At 48.6% G+C, this 19,848-nt stretch overlaps 1 protein-coding gene across 3 annotated transcripts in view; it reads left to right on the top strand.

The window, feature by feature from the left end:
- The window catches only part of DopEcR (G-protein coupled receptor DopEcR), a 142,720-nt gene that overhangs the window by 35,437 nt on the left and 87,435 nt on the right, over window positions 1-19,848 (top strand). Inside the window, exon 5 of one of the 3 annotated variants that reach the window (XM_071677496.1) lies at window positions 12,374-12,548. The exons of the other annotated variants lie outside the window; for them this stretch is intronic. The gene's annotated coding sequence lies outside the window, so the exon portion shown is untranslated. The remainder of the gene's footprint in view (window positions 1-12,373; window positions 12,549-19,848) is intronic. 3 annotated transcript variants of the gene reach the window in all.

Below are 19,848 nucleotides of genomic sequence, written 5' to 3'. Positions count from 1 at the left end.
GACGTTTCCGGTGAGCTTAAAAACTAACTTTGCCGGGACGGAACGACTATACTTTCCCCGACTTGCTTTGGTCAAGTCCTCCGCCGGGGACTGGTCGGAGACTTCTCCCGAGGCGTTCACAAACTATGTTGTGCTGAGTGACTTTCATTAAGGGAAGAGAGCCTCCCCCCCCCCTCTCTCTCTCTCTCTCTCTCTCTCTCTCTCTCTCTCTCTCTCTCTCTCTCTCTCTCTCTCTCTCTCTCTCTCTCTCTCTCTCTCTCTCTCTCTCTCGAACCCGCTCTCACTGACTCTCTTCCTCCCTCACTGATGCTCTTCCAACGAACTCTTCCTCTCACTCCGCAGACTTTCCCCCTCGCCTCACTCACTCCCTCCTTCCCTCACATCCCGCCTCACGGTTGCGCCTCAGCCATACCTCTGGGGACACATCTTTGAGAAAGCGCGCGCGCGAGAGAGAGAGAGGCGAAGTTGGGGAGGCTGGAGGAAGCAGTTTGAGATGAATCACCGGTTTTAAGTCTGGGGCAGTTTAGGAGTCTGTGGGCGATATATAAGATCAGGAATGATATCTGAAAAGTGGGAGGGAGGGAAGGGGGGGGAGTTTAATAGAGGAAGACTACGATTTAAATGGTGAAGGAAGGGAAATAGTTTAAGAGGGGGGGGGGGCTGGGTGGGGAGGGGTGTTGAAGAGGCAGGGGGAATTGTTAAAGATGAGAGAGGAAGGTTTAGGGCTGGGAGGGGCAGTTTTAAGAGGCTGTTCAAGTTCGGGAGGTGGCAGGTTGAAGGATCAGGTGATTTAAAAAAAAAAATGGCTGATGGTATTTTTAAAGCAGAGAGAGAGGGACCTGTATAAGGGAGAGGAGAGGACATACGGGCGGAAATGATGATGAAGTCCTTTCAAAAGACAGAGGATCAGTTCCAGGGGATGAGTCTGGGTCGAGTTAAAGGGGCTAGAAGTCATTCTAAGTTGGGCTCGGGTCCCCAGGAGAAAAACGACAGTCACCATCATCACCAGAGGGGGAAGAAGAAAAAAAAATTCTCTCTTCATCGCCTGAAGAAATACCTTTTTTTTTTTAATGCAAAATACCCTAGAGGATGAGTGGAATAAATGAAGAAATACTTTTTTTTTCTTGTAAGGCAAAATACCCTGAAGGATGAGGGGAATAAATGAAGGAAAAAAAAAGAAGAATGAATGAGCGAGTGTGAGACAAGAGAGTGGATGGATGGAGCAGGTGCCATACACGTCTCGTACAGGTATATGGTGTCTGTCATGCACAAGGGTTCGCTGTCTCGCTTATGGTTGGTCTATGTCCTCTAGAAAGTTTGTTTATATCGTACAAGGGTCATTTACGTCTCGTTTGTCTCCTACGAGGATATGCTTGTCTCGTGCATGTCTCGGACAAATTTCGTGAGTTTCTTTCACAAAGCTCGTATGATTCGTACAAGGCTCGTTTCATCCCCCCCCTTTTTTTTTTTTAGATCTTTCCATTTCGTACGAAAGTGTCATTCATGTCTCTGACAGGTGTCGTTCTTGTATGAGCATCGTTCGTTCAGGCGGCAAACAGTGATTCACTGTGACCATAGAATCACCACTGTTCCTCAGGATGTTCCTGAGACCCGGATGTTGAGTCTCAGTGTTGCGTATCTCTCTCTCTCTCTCTCTCTCTCTCTCTCTCTCTCTCTCTCTCTCTCTCTCTCTCTCTCTCTCTCTCTCTCTCTCTCTCTCTCTCTCTCTCTCTCTCTCTCTCTCACACACATACATCAGCAAGCCTCAGAGGTGTGTGTGGGAATGTGATCAGGGTTTGAGATAGGTAGCTTCCGGCTGAGAAGGGAGCGAGTAAAGAGTAGGAATCGTATTGTGTTAAAAGGGGGAAGGGGGTCAGTTTAAGGGGAAAGATTCGCGTGTGTGTGTAAAGGTGGGGAAGCCAGTTTTAACGGTGGAATGGTACTAGTTTAAGGAAGAGGGATTGGTATTGGCCTGAAGGATGGGAGAGGGGTGACTGAACGGATGACTCTGATTAAAGGGAAAGGGGCGGTATACAGGGGAGGAGATCAGCGAGGAGAAAGAGACCAGCTTGAGGGAAAGGGGACCAATTCATGGGGAAGAGGCAGGTGAAGGGGAGGGCTTGTGGAAAAGGTAGTGGGACCATCATGTGAAGGTGAGGAATCCTGGTGAATATGAGGGATATCACTAACCATGAGACAAAAGAAAATACATCTTCACTATGTAGGTTATATCTTCTAATCCACGTTCGATACACCAACCAACTCTGTTATGCAAATAGCTTTACGTAAGAGTGGACGTCGGCAGCGTTTTTATGATGAGCCTTTCCATTTCATCCCTCTGGTGTTGTGACACGCAAAGGGGAACCCCCCATTCAACCACAGACATTTTATGCTTCATCTCTTCTCACTACACAAGTCTGTTGTTGAAGTAGTACGTACTATAACTGTTGGGTTCGATGATGTTTAAGAGAGCAGCATTATTATCTAATACAGCCAGTCTTTTGGGTGACCATAATTTGAAAGTATAATCTTAGTTTTTTTTTTTTTTTTTCTTCTTTTTTTCCAACGTGGCGACCTCGAGTTCCCAGCCATCGGCCTCTATGAGGCTCACAACTCTACTGTCACCATCCCGGTGACTCTTCACTTGTCATAAGCTTACCTTCCGTCCATCTCACGTAGCCCAGTATATGTATCTTGTTGGATTTACTGACCATCATCAGCAGGTGCAGGTCAGTACCTGTATGAGCCGGACGATCCGACTCCATACATACGGCAAGATACACCAGGATACAAGAATTGTATTATTTTCAACCCGAGGCTCAAGTGGCCGGACAGAAAAGGTGTCAATATCTATACTGTTGACGAGAAAGATGGGGGGGGGGGGGTGTAGGAGGCGAAGGCTTTTTACGAGGGATGTCCTGTAGAGTTCCCGGGAGCGCCGTGAACATTGAGAAATTCTTTTTTTCATTGTGTGATACGTGATTTAAAGCACAGGTATCAAAACTGGGAAGGCTGTTCAAGAAAGAAATAAAAGAAGCGAAAGATATCTACCAAATTACATTATTCTTCAGCTTATCTAAAAAAAAAAAAAAAAAGAGGAAGATATCCCAGTTCTTATTGAATAATGTAGCAGCGTAGATTTGGTTCACTCCATTTTGTTCTTGGCGCGCGGAGATATGAAGGTGGGAGGGGAACCTAAGCGAGCGTGGACATGATATTGTGAAGTGGTGGAGGCGATGGTAGTGATGATGATGATGCGTCGTATGGTCGGTGGTAGTGATGATAAGTGTACATTGTAATGATTAAGGTTTTAGTACTGTAGTGGTGGTGGTAGTGTAGATAGTGGCTATGGTGGTGGTGGTGGTGTAGTTTTAATGATGGTAGGCTACGAACCCAGGCTACCACCATGGATGGGGGTGGTCAGATTAGGACATCATTCCGATGGTGGTTGGATGATCCGTCGACTTTATGGCGTGGGAACGGATGTTCTAAAGACATCTGTAATCCCCTAACAGTTTTATCATCACCACCATCACTACACTAGTTTCGCGTCCTGTTACACCTGAGCTTCACCCCTGTATTGCTAGATTTACCACCTCCTCATCATCCATTCTCATGAGCCAGTGTTTGTCTCTTGTTCAGCTCCCATGCCTGCCCTGTGTCCTCGTCCCCAGGCCGCCCGTGGTTGTAACAGCCCTGGCAGCCGGTAGTTAGGTCGTTAGCCGAGACATTCAGCCGACCGGCACTAAACAGGGGATTTCAAGCCATTTCTAATTAACGGGGCTAAATCCATTGCAGTTTGGCGATTCATTTCCGACAGTAATTGCTCTCGCTGTCTTTGAAATCGGAGATTACCGGCTGGGAACTGTAGGGGGATTACTGTCAGGAAACTGTAGGGGGATTACCGGCTGGGAACTGTAGGGGGATTACCGTCAGGAAACTGTAGGAGGATTACCGCCTGGGAACTGTATGGGGATTACCGCCAGGAAACTGTAGGGGGATTACCGCCAGGAAATTGTAGGGGTGGGGATTACCAAATGGGGTTCGTCTTGTTACAGCCTCTGCTGGAACTGGGGACTGACTATTCAGTTCTGGGGTCATCATGGGGGTTATGGGGCGGGGTGATGGCGTTGGGGTTAGCCAAGGGTTCTGGAGTGTGAGGGTGGAGGTACTGGTATTGGGGTTAGCCAGAGGTTCTGGAGTGTGAGGGTGGAGGTACTGGTATTGGGGTTGACCATGGGTTCTGGAGTGTAGGGTTGGGGTGCTGGTATTGGGGTTGACCAGGGACTTAAAGGGTCAACTCCTTAGGAATGGCTTTGAGGATGCTTGTAGTACATATAGCTTATGATACCCTCGTACTGATTTTGCCAGGGTTTAGGAGTGCCAGATGTGTAGTATGTGTGTAGTACTGTGTCTTTTGTGTGTCCGTATCCGTGTAGTTACATCTTATCTTTGTCGTTGTCTTATCTATTGTTTCTCATCGATGTCTCTCGTGCCTTAGAAGATATGTTGTGTTTTCTGTACAGAATATGTCATTTATGAATTTGTCTCTGTTGCGTGCACTTGCCCTTATACTGCAAGACATGGGTCAATGGTTGTGTAGTCTTAAGGTTACTGGCTCGGTAGACCTTGATCCAGTCTGACCTGACTTGACCTGGGTTGACCCGTGAGGGCCGCAGGGTGGCCATGAACCCGTTTTCCCCCCCACGTCATGTTTTGTCCTCGTATGTGTTATTGCCGGCGGCACAGGCAGGAAATGGCTCGTATTTCACCCATAAAGAACCGATGGCGCCAGACACCGACCACTCCCCAGCCATGCTGACGCAGGGGATGGCGTCTCCCCTGTGCACCATAACCAGGGCAGTTACAACTCGGCGGCGGCGCTGCTGTTACTGGAGGAGGAGGAGGTAGTGGTGGTGGTGGTGGTGTTGGTGGCACCTTAACGACTACGGTGAATTTGATGGTGACTGGATGATGAAGATGGTGGTGATGACGTTGCGTTGCCGTGGTTGTGATGAACGGAATAGCGAGTGCGGCGGTGGTGAGGTCAAGGTGAGGTTGTGAAGGTTGTTGTTGCCGGTGTTAAGGTTGTGGGTCGTAACCTATCTACAGGTGTTGACACATGCCCCCCGCTGCCCGTCAACAAACTCCAAAAGCCCAGCCATCAATAAGGTGCATGACCCTCGTAATGGCTCAGTTCTAGGAAGGGATCGAGATGTCATAAGGCGTTAACCCCTTGAGCACGAGGGTTAGGACGTGGGTACGGGCCCTTGACCTATCCCTAATGGGTCAGGTCAAAATCAGGCTCTCATACCTAAGTGTCGTACTGTGTACAGTACTCAAGGGTCGCAAACCATCGTGTTTTAAAGGATTAAGCTTCGTGGGAATGTCACGTGTGGATGTTGTGACCGGTGCTGCTTCTTACAAGCTTCGTTTATCAAAGGTTGTTCAGTTCAGCTGTAGTTCTCCTGCTCTGCAGGACTCGTACTTTTAACGTGAGTGTTCCCACGACCATCCAAACAGATCATCACTCACGAAGACCCAAACTTATCAACAACTTTGCTCTCTCATCCACCACACTCGTACAAGACACACAGCCGCCTATCTATTTCAGACGTAAAAGCACCTTTATCTTTTGACTTAAAGACCTATGTTTCAGTCCTATATGTCAGTCGGACGCGTGTCTCTCTCTTTATAACACCATTTCGTTGCACTATAACCTCCCTCACGTCACGCAAAAGATGGAGACATCAAGAGACCTCTTGGTCCTTTCATGTCAGTTTATGATAACACAGGCAAGGGACACAGAAGAACCCTTGCTAAGCCTCTCTCTCTACCCCCAAGATTCTCATCCTTCCACTTGCCGCATCTATCATCATTTCAGTGTCCTCTCTCCACCAGATTTCTTCTGTAATATGTCTCACTCCGCCCAAGTCCTTGGCTAAACTTTTTCATCTTCCAGATTCTCCCCCGCGGGAAATAATTTACAACGCCACACTCCACCGGTGATGTTGACACCTCCATCAATCTGTCTGTAACACATCCGCCCCACCACCACACTCCCCCCCTCCCCCCCAAACCTTCCCCCCCTTTTCTCCCTCACGTCAAAAAATGGCCCACTTGAACATGTTTTCTCCCGGAGTCTCTTTCCCCATCCCACCACACTATTTCCCCAAAACGTAATCTCAGGACTCCTCTACTCCTCTTCCCCCCCCCCTGGCCCTCCCTTCCTATCCAACACTTCCCCCCCCACCCCACCCCCTCCTTCACCGCCTTGCCGTCCCCCCACCACCACCCGCCATCACCACCCTGAGGAGAGGCTAACAAGCAGTGTGCTGGTGTGGTGGGGGAGAGGGAACAGGGAGGGGGGGACTCATCACCGGCCTGGTAGCTCCTGATTGCCCAGGCGAGACTCCTGCCGCCTCTGACGTCACACATCTCCCCCTCTCCCCCACCTGACAGCCTGATATCCCCCCCCCCCTCCTCCCCAACCTTTTCTCCCCTCAGGAGGTTGTGTACACACGAAGCCTAAAGCCCTCCTCTACCCCCCCCTCCCCCCCACAAAGTCTTGTGTTTTATCATCGTGCAACATACCACGATGCGCCCCTCCACCCGGCATATAACGTTGTCGTAGACCCCCAACTTCACCCTTGCATGGACCACGTTCCCCCATTGATCAAGTACACATGTGGGAGGATTTTTATATATATACCGAGGCAGAATAGTCCTCCCGGCTGTGTATAATACCTGCCTGTCACCCCAGGTCAGCAGGGCAACAACGGGTAATTCAAGGCTTTCCAAGTTCACGAGGATGCTCAGCTCTGGACGTACAAGTCTCAGCTCTGGAATTCCCAGGTAAACTTGGCTTTCCAACGTACTTCCTGCTTAGGCATACATGATGCATAGGACTCTCTCGGTACACTGATGTTCCTGAGTCGTCTCTGGTGCGTACATGTTCCTTAGGCCTCCTGGTGCGTACATGTTCCTGAGGCTTCCCTGGTGCGTACATGTTCCTGAGGCTTCCCTGGTGCGTACATGTTCCTGAGTCTTCCCTGGTGCGTACATGTTCCTGAGTCTTCTCTGGTGCGTACATGTTCCCGAGCTTCCCTGGTGCGTACATGTTCCCGAAGCTTCCCTGGTGCGTACATGTTCCTGAGTCTTCTCTGGTGCGTACATGTTCCTGAGTCTTCTCTGGTGCGTACATGTTCCCGAAGCTTCCCTGGTGCGTACAAGTTCCCGAAGCTTCCCTGGTGCGTACATGTTCCTGAGTCTTCCCTGGTGCGTACATGTTCCTAAGGCTTCCCTGGTGCGTACATGTTCCCGAAGCTTCCCTGGTACACAGGTGCATCTTAGTCTTCCTCGCTGCTTTTGCATACGTACTTCATAGGCTTCCCTGTAACTTGAGTTTCCATGTGGCTTAGGTTTCTCATCTTTAAGCTTCCTAGAAAACCCCCGTAGGACATGTTCGCCCCTAGAGAACAACCATAAGCCATTACTAGTTCCCCCCTGAGACCCCCTAGAACGAGAGTAGATAAGTAGATGACCCACTGGACCAAGATAACCATTGATAACGATAGTAACAGTTGGGATGGTCGGTGACGTACACTCACCATGAACATTACGGTGACGTCTTAACAGCATGTCGGCGCCACACTAGATCACGCACGATAAACCTCGACTTTGACCCCACTCTTAAAGGTCAGGTCAAAGGTCAAGACATCATTGCAAAGGTGGGGGGGGAGTTTAGTCTTCGTGCTCCAAGGTCGTATTTTCATGCTCAAGTGGTTAACTTCGCTTCGGTAGATCGTCCATTACAAGGGATGTGGTTGATAACGACCGTTCCCTAGTTATAAAAAGCATTCAGGGCGGCAACCCACAGGGACATTAGGTTCCGCCCATAACAATTATCACGTCGGGTCACGCAGGGTCAAGATCGTCGTTCCGGCCGACGTAAAGGCGTCTTGGGTTACAACCCGCGTCGGTAGTCTACGAACTTACGCGATCCTGTGAAAGAATATCTACCGTGCTTCTCCAAGACCTCGAGAAGGGCCAGATTATCGTAATATATTAGTTTCATTATTATTATTATTATTATTATTATTATTGAGACGCGCTTGTATCCGACCTACAAAATCAAAACGGGTGGTTGACTGCGTCGGTTTCTAATACCCATCCTGACGACCTTTGCTGGTTCATTCCATCGGTCCGTCTGTCTGTCGTTGTTGTTAGTGCCGCACAGTAGAACCCGCGTCTCTGGCATGACTGTAGTGGTCAGGGATGGTAGCGCTGGTGCCAGCGAGGTGGACGCGCATATCCGATAGTGTTTATTGATGTCTTGATGATGTATAGTTGCAAATGTTTATACGTGTACAATGTGTACTTCCGCCGTGAAATATGTGTGTTTGGATGATGCACGAAAGTGATGAAATGTATCCTTCGTATTGACGATGCATGAGAGTTACTGTCATGCGCTCGTGCATGTCGATCGAAGTTACTGCATTCGTATTGGCTGAGGCTGTTTACTGTGTAAGTTAACCTTCTTCCTACAAGTTTGATCAAGATGAGATTCATGCCAGCTTGGGCGTTACACAGAGCGTGTTCTGGAGGGTCAAATGGATCTTTGAATATTCCATGATATTGCTGGTTTCTGATTGGCCGATGACGTTTGGGGGGATTGCGATGTCGTTTTGGGCACATCGAACGATCGTCACGTACCGGTTACCTGAGACTTGGGGATGGAAGATTCTAATTTGGGGTCGAATTGCCATCAAACAGTTAAGTATTAGCACACCCACAGGTCACCAGCCTCCCCCAGCCTGACTCCTTTTCGTATCCCGCAGTACGACCGTTGATGTGGCCTTGGATCCGTCTGTCCCTCCGTCTGTATCTTCGGTCGCACAGCTTGTGACTTACCTCGTCCGTGCGTCCGACGCCTTATCGTTCGTCCGGTATGTTATTTTACACACACACACACACACACACACACACACACACACACCTTTGAACACGACGATGCTGCTACCCGCTTGTACGACAGTACGATCCTGTATGATGGTATGAAGGGTCAGGTCTGGAGTTACCCATGGCATACCCAAGGGTCGTACTCACGTGCTCAAAGGTCGTACTCACGTGCTCAAGGGTCGTACTCACGTACTCAGGAGTTGTACTCGCGTGCTTAAGGGTCGTACCCACGTGCTCAAGGGTCGTACCCACGTGTTGAAGGGTCGTACGTGCTCAAGGGTCGCACACTCTTACTCGTGCTCAGGGGGATGATAGAACTGTTGGCGAGTGCACACCGGGACACGGGGTAATGTTAATGACGTAATGGCATCCCATCTTTATTTTCCATTCGCGGTCTGGCCTCGACAGGGATTCCCAAGTCCTTAAACTTACTCTGCTCAACAGCACTTCCAGCCTTGAAGTTTGGCGATCCATCTCCCTAGCGCGCGCGAGAAAGAGAGAGAGAGAGTCTGTAGAAAAGTTGAGTGTTGTTGTTGTCGTGAGTAATATGTAAATGTTTATGACGTGCGTTGAATAATTTAAAGAACATCACCTGAATGGCCACGACGAGAGGAGATATATCGACTCCCCTCTAACAAACTTTGTCCCCGTGAGAGAGAGAGAGAGAGAGAGAGAGAGAGAGAGAGAGAGAGAGAGAGAGAGAGAGAGAGAGAGAGAGAGAGAGGTGCTGCGTAACTTCGAAGGTCGTATGATATTATTTCCCAGCAGGGACAGCCGTCGCTGGTCTTGGGGTGGGCGGAGGGGGTTTATTAAGGTAAGTCACCAGGACACAACACAACCTCGGCTTCAATCCCGCACGAATGCAGACGCACGTCGCGTTGCGGCGCCACGAGCGAGGAATTTACCGAGTGACTCGGACAAGGTCATTTTGGTCGTCAGGGTGGGCTGGTGTGTCCTAACACACAGCAGTGTTGATTGGCCCCGTCAAGGAGGATTGGTATGCCCCTGGCTCAGATGCATTATGCTTTTATACCCACCCATGATATACTCCTTCGTGGAATAATTAATATAAAAGTGTCACGACAAGAAAGATTAATATGTATATATATATTGCGCGTTTGTGTGTGTGTGTTAAAAGTAATTCGCTAGGTTTCAGCCTGGCACGAGCCTTTTCCTCAATGAGGTGCCATTTTCCAGGGAGTTGATGTATCTTGCCGCAGTGGTCGTTTTCATCGCGGTATATTGACTGCTGAAAACAGACGTATCGGAATATAAAAGAAGGGTTCGCTTGCTGCTCGTGAGTGTTGGGTTGTACCGAGGGAGCTGGCCAGCGTAGAGAGGTCAGACTCTTCGAACGTGTCAGCTAATCCAACTCTGGTAGTTATAGGGTTAGAATGGGGGTATTCCCCCTTTCGAGCACGACGGCACGATCTTTGGGTGTGATTGGCTGGCTTTTTGACCTGACCCGAATCGTCATGCCCAAGGGTCGTACCGTTGTATTGAAGGGAGTAATGGGGTCAGGTCATTACAGTCAAGGAATTGATATTTCTGTTGGAGGCGGGACAGTGACGGTTGCGACCGGTCTTGGAGGATCGCTGGACTAGTGTGCTCTGGAATGGCTTTACAGGAAAGGAAAATGACCATCACCATCGACAAATAAATCCACCAGATGAGAAATCCATGAAGCATGAATGTCACAGACGATTGTGTATTGAGAAATTAATAAATTCAGCCGAGGATCCGTGGATAGAAGTCCACTGTCGTCAACTCCATTAAAGAGGAAGAGCGTACGAAAGGATACAGCCAGTCTGCCAGAACCTTCGCTGGGAAGGAATTCCGCCGGAAAGAAAAGAAGAAAAAAAATGTCTGTGAAGAATCATGTCATTCGTAAACAGGAAGTGTATCGACGAGTGTTTCTGGCGCAGAGGAGACGCATATCATGGCAGGACCCTCCTGCCCAGACACCCAGGCACACGTACCACTTTGTAGTCAAGACAGATTGAATGGCTGAGGTGTTTACCATCCGACGGCGGAAATATCAAGACTGATGACACCAGCTCGCTGACGTTTCAGACCAGACACCAGGGACGTCAGAGTGATGACACCAGCTCGCTGACGTTTCAGACCAGACACCGGGGACGTCAGAGTGATGACACCAGCTCGCTGACGTTTCAGACCAGACACCGGGGACGTCAGAGTGATGACACCAGCTCGCTGGTGAAACAGTCACGTCATCTTTTGACACCCATGGTGCCGGCCGTCCCCCACCCCACCCGCGCCACACTCACTGGAAGAAGTCAGGCCCTGAGCCAGGTCACTCACTGGTCGACGTGCCTCAACCTTTGGCCATGGGTTGACGCCTCACCCAGCCTGGTCATAGGCCACAGGATTATGCGCCAGACAATCAAGATAACAAGGTTGCATGTTTCACCTTAAATATTGCCTGGATGACATGATAAAGTCTCTGTTTGACACCGTGACCCAGAGAGGGTAGAAGAACGACTTCATCCTGCCAAGCGAGGTCATCGGGCAATATGGAGATGAAACGAGCTCCCTGGGTGAGGTCACGGAGGGCAGCTGATGGCCTCGGGGGAGTGAACTTTGCCCCCGTATTTTCTTGAGGTCATCTCGAGGTAATGGACCCCGGCTGAGGAGGAGGAGGAAAGTTTTGCAGGAAAAGGATATGGGTTATGTTACAGCAGGAGTGAGGATATCCAGCCAGTGCAAAAGTGTGGCCATCTTTAGTATTTTGACCCCCTGAGCACGACGGTACGACCCTTGAATACAACGGCATGACCCTTGAGCATGGGCGCACGACCCTTAAGGACGATCCTAGGATATGATGGCCTTAGCCTTAGTGGATATCCGGGTATCCTTTAGGCTAGGATATCTCAGTTGACTTTTGTGGATATTCAGGTTAGAGAAATGTTTTACAATTATTGTTTACTATCTCCCTAGAAGATGCTTCACTGTCACATGTTTATTTCCCGATCGTTACAGAAGGCAAACTTATGTTCCAGGGATAATGAGATGGAAGGATTTTTTAATGTGTGTTATAAGGACGTCTTCTCTTTATAATGAAAGTTTCTGCTTGAGGAAATTTCTGGTTTGGGTACATTATACATAATTGCTGGAGAATGGATGTGTGCAAACAAGGCCATTGTTCGCGTGTGCTTGATGCCATCACGCTAAAGAGGAAAAGGATTATATATATATATATATATATATATATATATATATATATATATATATATATATATATATATATATATATATATATATATATATAAAACAGTGTAGTATTGATACATATGGTTATTACAGTAGTATGCGTATAAATGTAAGTGACATCATGTGTGTGTGTGTGTTTGGATCTTATATCCTTAGGGTTAATGATGACCACCTTGCCCAGCTACTGGTGGGAGTGTCATCAAGGACCAAGGCCCAAGGATGTAAACCAGGCAGAGGTGCCATCTGCTCTACCTTCGTGTTTCTCCCGCCAGTGAGATATGACCCCGGATAACCCCACCATGGACACTCGGGTCACCTGACCTGCACAGCAGTGCAGTAAATACTTTTTGGGGAAGGTAAGTAAGCCATCTTCCCCCCCCCCCCCCCCCCATACTTTATTCCTCACCTGCCTCCAATGACGTCGATTTTTTTCCCCCAGTAACCAGGTAAGTCGGAGTATTTTTTTTTCACTCAGGTTAGCAGCCGTTGGCCTTACTCGTTACCAACTTATATGAAAGCCCACCCCAGACAACGACTCTCTCTCTCTCTCTCTCTCTCTCTCTCTCTCTCTCTCTCGTCATCTTACCAAAGAGACAGTCGGGTTTTAAGGAAGATTGCCGTGGGGTCTCACCTTGTCCGGGGGATTGAACCGTGGACGTCTTATTCCTAAAGTCGAGTGCGTGAACCATCGAGACACAACATCCAAGGCAGTAGGTAAACAATTTACTCGTCTTTGTGTATTACAACAGAATTATTGCTGGCGGTGCGTCGCCCACCGGTAAACAATTTACCTCATCATTCCATAAACCGTGTTATCACCAAATAAATAGTTTTATCAAGTTACTCCATGAAAGGTAATGATATTTACAGGTAACTTTATCACTTCCGTGTGGGATATTTATTGGAAGATCAAGGGAAAGATCATCTTAGATATCATACATAACTCGTGTGAGTTGTTTTAATTTTACTTGTATATTATCAGACTGACGCACCAATGTTCTAAAATATGATGACCTTTAGTAACGTAACAGGCCTGCAGGTAGCGATGTTGGAGAACTGCTCCATTAATTAATGAATACACGAAAATTGTCGTAGTTACCTCTTTTTGAATTGCATGCTCTGATGACTAGCTGTAATTGGGTCATAAGAAATTAATTAAGTATGGCTAGAGTGACACTCCCCCCCCTCCCCCCCTTCCCTCCCCAGGTCGGGTTTTAATGGTCTCATAATCATTATGGAACAGAAACAAGCAGCGTTAAAGGCAGCAGACATCCATCACTGTGGGCTGAGGAGCAAGTTTTGGGGAAGCAGACATCACTGAGGCTTGGGAGCAACAGCTTGGGCACCAGATATGAATATGGGCTTAGGATGGGATATTTAGGGTAGTAGACATCAGTTTAGGGCTGGGGAGGAATAGCTAGGGCAACAGATAAGTGTGAGGCTGGGGAAGTAAGAATTTGGGCATCAGACATCAGTGTGGGGCTGGGCAGCAGACATCAATATTTGGCTGGTCGAGCAACAGTCTTTGCAACAGACTAGGCTTGGGAAGGAACAGTTACGGCAGCAGACGTCAGTGGAGGGCTGAGGAGAAACAGTTATACCAGCAGACGTCCGTGAAGGATTAAGGAGCAACAGTTAGGGCAGCAGACATCCGAGTAGGTCTGGGGGAGCAACTGCTGGGGGCCGCAGACACCGCTGTAAGGGCTGGGGGAGTATCAGCTTAGCGTCAAGCGGATCCTCAGCTTTAAACTCCCAACCTCCGCCATACTGGAGAGGAATACACGAGTGACACCTGCTGGAGCTCCTCCTGCACACTCCTGACACTTTCCGACGACTCTGCTGAAGCTCCTCCTGCAGACTCCTGACACTTTCCGACGACTCCGCTGAAGCTCCTCCTGCAGACTCCTGACACTTTCCGACGACTCTGCTGGAGCTCCTCCTGCAGACTCCTGACACTTTCCGACGACTCTGCTGACGCTCCTCCTGCAGACTCTTGACACTTTCCGACGACTCTGCTGAAGCTCCTCCTGCAGACTCCTGACACTTTCCGACGACTCTGCTGGAGCTCCTCCTGCAGACTCCTGACACTTTCCGACGACTCTGCTGACGCTGCCGTGAAGCAGCAGCAGCAGCTGGTGGTGGTGGTGGTAGTGGTGTACAGGTGTTCTCATGTTGTACATCTTTGCTGAACATCGTTCCTTCGCCTCACCTTCCTTCCCGGGGTCTTCCCGCTTATATTATTCCTTCGCCTCACCTTCCTTCCCGGGGTCTTCCCGCTTATATTATTCCTTCGCCTCACCTTCCTTCCCGGGGTCTTCCCGCTTACGTTATTCCTTCGCCTCATCTTCTCTCCTAAGGTCCTCCCCTCAGTGTCCCTGGCCTCACCTTCGCCGCGCCCCTCAGGTCATCCCGCGCTGTCTCCTTCTTCACTTTCTGGCTTTTCTCGTCTGACTATTTATCTCTCACTAGCTTTACTGAGCGGTGTCTCGCGTCGTGTAGCCGCCCAGCTTTTGATGTTTTATTCCCTTTCACACAGCACAACTCTCCTGCCAGAACCCACTTTGTTTATTGTTCCTGTAGGTCACCATCGGGAGCTTCTTGTCCCTCTCGCGTTTCTTTAAGAAGAAAAAAAAAAGAAAACAAACTTCCTCAGCTGTTCCTACAGACATTGACCTGTCTCCTTCCTGACCCGAGGAGGTCATCAGACAGCCCGGTCGACGCGTCGTAAACTTGGCGTTCTTGCAGGGGTGTCGTCTTGGCCAAGAGAGTCCTCGGCCGGGGGGGTGGAGGAAAAAAAAGTGTATCCCTGGCTGGTCAGAGGTTTTATAGGAGGGGGCAGTTGGAGCAGCTTTGTGGCTGCGGAGTTTTAGTGGCTCCGGCTGGACCCATGCTCAGCCAGGAAGAGAGAGAGAGAGAGAGAGAGAGAGAGAGAGAGAGAGAGAGAGAGAGAGAGAGAGAGTCTCATACTTTTCTGAGGTTCAGAAAGATTTTGTCCAGGATTGTCGAAGATCGGTGCTACATAATTTTGCCAGAGGTGAAGTGGTTGGCAGGCTTGGTGGAGGGAGAGGGGTGGAGCAATGGGCTTATTATCGCGGTAAATATATAACTGTCAGGAACTGTGAGGTATTAATAGGGGAGTGACAGCATGTGGGTTGAGTGGTTAGTAATCTTAGTGAGAGAGAGAGAGAGAGAGAGAGAGAGAGAGAGAGAGAGAGAGAGAGAGAGAGAGAGAGAGAGAGAGAGAGAGAGAGAGAGAGAGAGAGGCGGTAATGGTTAAGAGTTGGGAAAGATAAATATAAAGAAGGATCGGGGGAAACGTTAAGAAAAAAAAAATTCACTATATTATTATCATTATTATTCTATTACCATAGGGATAACAGCGACAGAAGTTATAACTATAATATGAATAAATGTACAAATAATGAGGATAATGATGATAATAACGACAATGATAAAACATGTCATGATGAAGAAGACTTGTTAGCTTCACCGGTGGAGACACCAACTGCAAAATTTTCTTGTCTTGGCAGAATTTCTCGAGCTTTAAGCTCACTTGTCCGTATCGATCTGCTTCCTTCCTCCTGGTTCACTTAAAGACTCTTCTTACATTTCTCTTTCCATGACTTCCTTCCTTAGCATCTCTCGGTTGCTCTCCTGCTCGGCCCCCACACTACCCCCCTCCCTAATTTTCCGGTGTGTATGCTGGAAGTCCACTCCTCCCCCTCCTCCTCCTCCTCCTACTCCTCCTCCTCCTCCTCCTCCTCCTCCTCCTCCTCCTCCTCCTCCTTCTCCTTTTCCTCCTCCTGTATTATTTTCCGAAGGAGAGGAAAGTCATCATACCCAAGGGTTTGTGCCGCCATGCTCGTGGTTGGCTTGGACGGTCTTGACCAGAGGGATTGATGATCTCAGTCTCCCCTTACGCAACTCGATGCCATGAGTAAAGCCATGGTACACATGTAGAAGGTCATGGGACGAGGTCACAGGAACTCATGAGACGAGGTCACAAGAACGTGAAGAGTATAATCACACACACACACACACACACACACACACACACACACACACGGACCTCCGTGGTGTAGTGGTTAGCGCTACTGACCGTCATGCAGGCACGGGCCCGTCTGGGATCAAACCTGCTTAGAGTCTAATACTTGTCACAGCAGCCGGTCCACAGTCCACCCAGCTGTTCACCCTTCCCTAGGGCTGCCTGGTCGATAGAATGGGTGCGTGGCATGAGCTAGGGGTGTGTATATTACACACAAAAACACATACACAGGATATAGTGAATGCGGACAGCGCACGGAAGTTAAAGTAGTTGTATGTTAGTGGAGATTGTTCAAGAGATGGGGGCCCCACGAGTTTAAAACTCTCCCAGTACAGTACAGTAACTAATCACTCAGACGAAGTTCCGTATTTCATAGGTAGCGTTACGACCTACCAGTATACGGGGCCCAAGTTCGAATCCCGAACGGGGCAGCCGGCATTCATCCAACCCAGATCACCCTTTCCTCTAGAGCTGGTTCGGTAAATGGGTACGTAGTGTCAACTCGGGTTTTAAGACGTGACATATGGCCGAGTTTAAGAGAAGGGGACAACACAAGTGTAGAAGAAAAACCTCCGTACTCATGGCACATAAAAAGAGTACTCACACTCACTTTGGCTCAGAGACTTACGTACATTTCACCAGTGCTTGCACAAAACAAGAATGCAAGAGTGAGTCCAAGAACACGCGGAATTTGTGTTATGTGTTGATCCGGCGCCAGGGTCTTGGACCAGGAGGCCAAGTCCTCTGTGTGAGTGTGTGTGTGTGAGTGTGTGTGTGTGTGGTTTGTCGAAGAAAAATATGGAAATAAGCCGGTCAACTTGCCCCTCCTACGTTCCACCGACCCACCGTACTCAACCGTCTCACAGAACTGTGCTGAAATTCCCTCATCGTCATTTTCAAGCTGGGCTCCAAGAATAACACGGAAGGGAGTATGTTCAGCCTCTTGTAATGGACATTTCTATCGCAGGGAAATGCCTTCTAAATATACGTTCATTTATTGCCAATGCTTTTGGCCCCCGACTGTTCAAGTGCACGAGTGTGCTGTGTGTGTGAATTGAATTCTGGGTTATACTCTACAGTAGAATATATCAGCGCGTATCTCAGGCAGTGCGTGAGCGGGATCATACATTATATTTCTCATTCAGGTAAAGTCTGCGGCTTAATAAATCTATTTAGTTTGGAGGTCTAGTTTGTGACACACTATATATTATCCCCTCGAGCACTTCGTATTTAAATATATTGATGGAGTTTTGTAGGTACGAGTTACAGTTTCCACATACTTACTCCAGACGGAATGAGGAGCTGAAAATCTTCCCAAATCGCTTCATTATTCACTCATTCACACGCACTACTTACTTACCCTGCACACAGACAGTTCTATTAATAAGCCAGTATTTACCCAGTGACTATGAATCCGCCGTTGCATAGGCTAATTGTACAAATTCACCAGGTTAAAGGATCCCCTCCAAGTGATCATGTACTGGGAAGAACATGGAAGTCTTGTTTACCAAGGGGCAAGTGTAGCACGCCCAGGCATTATCCTCGCGTGAAACACTCACTATTTGCGGCCTCTTCCACCCCTCCCCCGCTGATACCGAGCCTGCTGCACTGGCCTCCTGGCCTCCCGAGGGCTCGTACTGTGACACTCATTAAGTTAAATGCCATTCTTAACACTAGCAGAGCATGATGTGTGTGTTTAGTATTTACTTATTAGATTTCGTGAGCTTAAAAAGACAATTAAAATCGTTCCGTTCCATTCTCTCCTGACGCCTGGCTTTTACACACTGTTAACACCTCAGTTAAACTCGGAAGAGAACCCCTTTACGGTATACAGATGAAGAGTTAACCCCTTGTTTGAATAAGGAAATACACAGGCACTTGAACATAAGACGTTCCCTCATACCCAAGGTAAGGTTAGTATTATATATCGCGTCTGCGAACACCCTTGAAGCTGACACGGTGATGGCTTGAGGGCAGTTCCTGACGGCGTTACGGGCCTGGGAACTCTTCCCCAGGACCATTAAACTGAATTACCGGAGCATTTGTTTGTTTCACTGGCTCAGTCACTGTCACACGGGCGCCTTGATGCGAATTACGCTGGCGATTGGTCGTCGAGGCATCAAAGGGGAGGGCGGGTGCCTGGCATACCAGAGCGACACGAGACTTACCGTGGCACCAACAGGTGTGGTGTCGCTATTTATTAATAGGGAACGAGCCCAGGGGGTTCGTTCGGATGCCTTGCTTCACGTCACCAACGGTGGCTCCTGCTACTGTAGTCCAAAACTCCCCTCTTACCAGTGCTGGTATACCTGCTGCTGCTGCTTGGTTTACACAGTGGTGACTGGTGGTCTGTAGGTCCTGCGATGCGATCCTCTTGGTCGCTGAGGTAACGCCCCTCTATTTACATCTTGGCAACCGGAACTCTGTTTCTACTATGGTACGACCATTTCTGTACCTGACCTTGTGCAAACCCTGTTTTATATCCACACTTGGCAGTAGGAGAACTCTAAGCAGTACACCCTTCCCAGTTCGTGAAATGATGCGTTTAGACATTCGCCTATTTATCATCATGGTCACAAATGGCTGGATTTCTAACTGATGGTGAACTCAGTACGATAAATATGGTGGCTGTTTACTATGTTTGTACCACGGTTGGTCGTAAGAGACGCTGGAGTAGTTAACCTAGTACGCATTGACCCCTAGGTTGTGTATGTCTGATCCCAACGCAATAATAGTGGCTGAAAGTTCGGTGATGCAGCGACGTGGAAATTGGCTTGGTGATCATGCTTGAGGGTTTGTGTTCCAGTAGGAATGTTTGATGGTAGTCTGATCTAGCAGGAATAGACGCTGACAGTCTAGGGATCCAGTTTGGATGGACGCTGACAGTCTTGGGATAAAGTTGGGATGGACGTTGACATTCTGGGGATCCAGTTGGGGATGGATGCTGACAGCCTTAGTGATGGAACAGGGATGGACGTCGACGATCTGGGGATACAGCAGGTATGGACGCTGGCAGTTTAATAATGCAGCAAGAATGAACGCTGACACGGGTGATCCCGCAGGTGTTTGGTTCTCACAGAGAGAGAGAGAGGGGAGGAAAAATATACACTTGTATTCCAGGACATCACGAAAAACATGTATACCGGTGGACGTGTATACCTCAAGACCTGTATACCTTAACATATATTACAGTATACGTGTGATGATAGCATGTTTCTATGGTATTGTAGAGCTGGTACATGTTCGTCGAAGTAAACCAGAAGTATACAGTTAGGATGTAGACTCCAGTACACCCAGGAATACCTTGCCTGACCAGCGGTGTATACCAGACTACCGCAGCAGGGGACCTTCCCCGGTAGGGTAACGTGGAAGTGTGTTGTAAATATTTGATTGGCTGTTATATGATGGATGAATGTTGCCCAGGCAGGGTTCCCTGTGTTCCTGAATTTAGTGTTGTCCTCTTGAGCACGACGGTACGACCCTTGAGCACGACGGTGCGACCCTTGAACACGACGGTACGACCCTTGAGCACGCGGGTACGATGACCCTTGAGCACGACGGTAACGACGATGCGACCCTTGAGTCGCACAGTCGTACTTGTTGGGAAAAAT

This window comes from Panulirus ornatus, chromosome 25 (genome assembly GCF_036320965.1).
Source record: "Panulirus ornatus isolate Po-2019 chromosome 25, ASM3632096v1, whole genome shotgun sequence".
NCBI lineage: Eukaryota > Metazoa > Arthropoda > Malacostraca > Decapoda > Palinuridae > Panulirus > Panulirus ornatus.
This window is presented reverse-complemented; position numbering and strand designations above follow the sequence as displayed.